We start from the raw sequence: 5,896 nt of genomic DNA, 5'->3' as shown, positions 1-5,896 counted from the left end.
CTGAAATCAAATAAAAAACTGAAGCAAATTTTTCTAGGGTGCACTTGAGGGAGAGGGACTGTGACTAATTTCTCATGTATCATTTACTGGAAAAAGTGAGATCTGACAGAAAGATTCTGCTGCTAACTTCATCAAACATTGCAGTGACATATTTAGTAGGAGTTTGGGCAGCTCAAGCTATATATTCAAGTTAATTTCTTACCTTCAATGTCAACAGTGCAGCTGTTTATAACATAGCAAACAGAAATGTACCAAATTATCGTTGCATTATTCTCTTCTTGCTAGGAAAGAAATTTCACGCCAAACAAAATACTTTTGAGGCTCTTTATAAGATACTCAGAGGTTTGAAACCTGCTAATAGAGTTATGGGAAGGAAGTTTTAATTACATAAGACTTCAGGCAAAAACTGTCAAGGTATAAGTTAATCGCTGTTTGAGTATTCAGCAATTTAGCTATGGGAGAGTGTTAGCGCCCATCACCATTTAAGTGTTACTGCACAATGACAAAAACTCATGAGATTTTACTACATTGTTACTCGATTATAGAAATGCAGTAGAAAAAAATGATAAAAATCCTTAAATGAACTTTCTTTGTGTTGTATTGTTCACAGCACGTAGGAGATCATCAAAGCCATCTACACCACTACTGAAAACTTAAATTCTAGTCCAATGATCTGGTTCAGGGAAAGAGCTCTATTAGCTCCTACAAATGATACTGTAATAGAAATAAATATTATGACTGATGAAGAAATTCAAGGCATGTTTCTACTGTCACAATCTATGTAGATAGATTCTGTAAAAGAATGAAACCTGTTCCTTACACAGCAGAAGTTTTAAAATCTTTAAATCCACCCAGATTATATAGTCACAAATAAAATCTATAGACTGCTACCCCAGTAATCCCATTGTAGATCTCTGAACTCTCTGGAACTCTTCAACTGAAATAGTTTTCAAATTAAACTCTTCAGAATAATATTATCAAGTGATAATTTAACAGGGTAATATGTGGAAAACAATTTATCATATCACGATAACTTCAGATCCACCATTCTAGTTTAAGAGGTTGTAGTTTCCTTTAAAGCCTTACTTTGCTGCAGTCATCAGTAACACCTGAGGTAAAAGATTTAAGATCACAGAATTGAACTGTCTGAAGAGTTATTCTCACATAATCAATTATAAATTTTATGCTCTTACTGAGAGGTAAAAAAATTTATTTATATTCAGTCTTCACCCAAATTCCTATAATTTTGTCAATAAGAAAGTGCTTTCTATAATAGCATCTGTTTTTTTGTCTTTGATTCTCCTGTATTAATTCACTCAATTTAATTATTCATGCTTTTTTATTGTTACACTTATTACTAATATTTGTATCATTATGTATAAAGCTTCAGGAAAATATAATGCTATAAACTAAATCAAGTCAATACCTGGAAATGTATAAAAAAACTGTTTCCTGGTGAGGACATAATACCAGCAGTAAAATAATCTTATGACATTTGCAATTCTAAATCAGTTCCATAAAAAAATCTATATATTTTGACAGTGTGACAATGACAACCTCTACTTTCTTATGAAATTCACTATAATACGAATTTATTTAGCACTCATATCAAATGTGGATGATATCAATGAGGAATGAATATTTAAAAAATCCTTGATATACCAAAATAAGTTTATAAATTTAAAAACATGCATCTTCAAAGGTTTTTTTTTAATCCTTATGGACAAATAGCCAAAAAGATGACTACCATCCAGAAACTTAAAACAAACTATGCTGTACTACAGTTACTTGTAATTATGTAATTTTGGATAGAAAATGTAAAAGAGATAGCTATAAACATACCCAAAATATATATTAGGAATAGTACCATTCAAATACAAAAAAAAAAAAAAAATACCAAGGATTGTAAAGAGACCCCAGGGGAAAATAACAAAAACCAAGTGAGGATATAAAATATCTATCATACTGAAAATAAAATAACGGAAAATTTTTCTGAGCAATGGTAAAATTAGAAACAAGGAAGTATTTAAAATTGATAAGCAATTTTCTGAGGAAAAACATTAAATATCATATCTGATGATCACGTAATGCAAGGAAAAAGAAATGTAAATTCTTAAAAAATATATGCAAGGAAATTCTTGTGAATCTTTAGCGTTAAATTTGCCTTTAAAGACAAATTTTTACAATGGGTACAACTAGTTGATAAACGCTGAACATTCCATTGATTTAGTCATACTGAAAAAGAATCATTAGTCTCTTACATTGTTGGAGAGTATTTTTTAATATTTAGACAAAGAATTTAGCCTTAATGAAAAATAATTTTATGTACTGTTATCTAAAGTACTACAACTGTGTTTTGGTTATTATAGAGAAATGTGACATGGCCAACTACAGTATACCTGATATTCACTGAACTAGCTAATACTATACGTTTCATTGACTCTTTTCCATAAGATTCATATCATATAATTTTCACAATTTTTTATCAGCCACATACTAAACACATTCCTTCAATTAATATGACATCCCACTACACCATCTCAGCAACCATGAACTCAACCACTGGCCATAAGATATATTCTAGCTTTATCATACAACATAATGCTGTTTGCTAAGCTTTCTGTAACTTAAATAATGGCAAAGCTCAATTATCTGCGAATAAATTCAATAATGTTTTTGATACATTAATGTGGAATACTTATGAAGTCAAAGGGAAATGATTAGGAAGTATCTCTGGGTGAAAATCAAGTTGATAGTGCACTCATATCAAAGTACTGGTTGACTTCTGCTGACACTGAGTTCTGAAGATTTCCTGATCCGCATCTCTGGTAGTGTTGAAATGTATAGGTTTGTTAAACATTATATCATCAACAAAATCTGACTGTCCCCCTAGTGCAAACATGCAGCTTTCTTATATATTTACTTACCATCATTAGATGATACAGCATGTATGCACTATGTAAAATATAAATAAATGCATAATGCACATATGCGCACATACATCAAACATAAGCAGTGGTATTGCAGTTTTCATCAGAACAGATGACGTTACAGCAAAGGATTTAGTATTTGAGGTTTGATTAGAAAACGCACCACAGTTGACGCACTTACCTTCAACATATCTAATTGCCTCTCAAGTGCAAACATGCAGCTTTCTTGCAACATATTTATCACCATTAGATAATACAACATGAGTCTTATATAATAAAATACTAGATTAATTGCTCATCATAATATTTAGAAAGCATTCTATATAAAATTCAGGATAAAATCAAGAACCCGTCTAATAACAGAAAGTACATAACACTGAAAACAAAATACTCAAGAACACACTGCAAAAAGAAAATACATTAATAAACACAGTTATCCAGCACTATAGAAATTAAACTGCAATGACTACATCTAGTCCGACAGATTGGATGAAAATTTACCACAATATAAAGACTGCATACAGACACTACACAAACCATAAAATGACCTGTAAAAACAGAACTAAGTTTGCCTATTGCAAATGACCTCATAGACACAGTGCACACAAACAAAAATCTTAATATGCAAATTTTCTACATAGCAATCAAAAACAAAGATCTCAACACACTTGAACAATCAGAAATCTATAGACTAATTGTGTCACAAAAACATAATAAATGAAAAACATAGATTAAATGTATTGAGTAAAAAAATAGACATTTTATAGTCTTTTTTAGGATGGGTGTCATTAAAAAAGGTTATACTGGTAACTCCTGTGAGGAAGGAACTCCATTATAAGATCTGCAAGAAAAATTTTCATGCAATCTGAAAGTGATTCATTTTTAATTGTTGACAACTTTAAAACAGCTAAAATATTTAGCTGAAGGCAACACGTTCAACACAATACATCATTTCACAAACTCATATTACTCAGTACATTACACTAACACCTACATTAAACAAAATTGCTGACTAATTAAAAAATACAGGCTACAATATCACACACAGAACTATTACCAAACAAAATTCATACAATCAAACAAATTCAATTTACTTGACATCTCTTGAAGTTCACTGACCGATCCATGACTGATGCAAATGTCTACCGAGGCCAGGCTTATTACTATGAGATGTAAAAAGTCAGAGGGCGATAGACAACTCTTGTTAAAGTCCAACAGGGCTATGAACAGGGAGGGGGGAGGTGGCAACCAGAATGTCAATAGGCGGGTGTCTTCCCGTATGAGGTTGGGATGATCGTTCCATGTAATATGTTGCCAAGTAGGATAAATAAGGCACAGTTATCACAATGACAGAGAGTATAAAAAAGCACCTTACTTCACCATTGAATTTGTTTCCATGAATTACCTCACTAAAACGAGTTACATGTGTACTAAAATTTACAGTAACATGAAAATATTTTACATAAACAATAAAGAATAAATAAGATACACTGGAAAAATTTACAAAAATACAATTTTCAGTGAATAAGTACAATATGTAACAATACATTTTTTGAAGTCTGATTCAGATATCAGCTTCACATCAAACACTGTGAAAACACACTGTGCTTCCAACAGTAGTCTCTTAAGTTTTATTTAAAGCAAGAGCTAACTCGATCCAAAAATTTCCATGACTAGCCTTAAATTACTGTATATAGCTTTTTCTTTGCTATATAGCTGATTTTTCGTTATATATTTTAACACTATATCACGAGTAAAAAATTCAAATTAATTTTCTTTCAGTGCATCACAAATAATTTTTTTACGATTCAAATTATACTTATTCTGTAAAATGTTGGTGACTTTTATATTTTTAGTTTTTAAAAAAAGTAATAACTTTTAATTATTCTCAGCTTTGCAGGTAAATTTTACACAATTGTTAACATTTTTGAAATTGAGAAAAACAAAGGTAGCAAACATATCATCTATATAATGACAACTAATGTAGAAAGTGCATTTTTTATTTTGACTTTTTGCCTACCAAAAACATATTTTGTGATTTATTCACCGAATCATAGTTAAAAATTAAAGGAAGAAATGAAAGAGAATAAAATTTACAGGGAATTTTTTTTTTTCTCATGGGGTTCCACTTCTCTCTTTATAAAACTGTTGTTTCATAATTTACATGCATAGAATATTTTTTTTTTTAATAATACTTGACATAATACGAAATTTAATTTAGTTTGTAAAACCTTTCATTGACGTTTCGAACGGGAACTTCACCTCTTCCTATCGGACTTAACTTCTCATTATTTATTCAGTGAGAATACATTTCTGGGGGGAAAATTCAGAAGATGGAAATTATAAGTAAAAATAGAATTTGGCTAGTTTTCATTAACATAACCAAAGACCTATTATCATTTTTTTGTTACAGAAAAGAATACCTAACCGCAGTACTTACTTCCCGTAGCCGTTAATTTCAACCTAGTATTTACTGATCGTAACAATAGTTAAGGGCAGCGAAATAAATTTTTAATTCTGTATTGTATTTAAACATCACGTCCTAAATTATGATTCTATTGAACAGAAAGCGTAACAACATGAATTTCAAACAGTTTGCAGATTAAATGAATGTAATGTTTACGAAGCAATTATGTAAATTAGTCTAATACTTCGAAATTTATTGACAACTCACGGGAAACCACTATAACTCCTTCCCCAGATAGTGCATTTCTATAAATAGTCATACAAGGTCATAATCTGCGTATGAACCATTTGTTGAAGGCGTACCAACATGAAAAGATACTTTTTTACAAAGTTACTTTATGTAAATTTAAGTTTCTGTTCCAGTCATGATGCAGAAAAGTTAATATTGGCTTTCTTTAGTATAATACTTATTACTGAAGTATTTTACGATATTACGGTACAAGATGATATATTATTATTATTAATATGATTGTCTAAAACTAATGTAAAATTTTTAGAGA

The sequence above is a fragment of the Lycorma delicatula genome, chromosome 4, assembly GCF_047948215.1.
Source record: "Lycorma delicatula isolate Av1 chromosome 4, ASM4794821v1, whole genome shotgun sequence".
Lineage (NCBI taxonomy): Eukaryota > Metazoa > Arthropoda > Insecta > Hemiptera > Fulgoridae > Lycorma > Lycorma delicatula.
The sequence above is the reverse complement of the archived record's forward strand: the minus strand, read 5'-3'. Positions refer to the sequence as shown.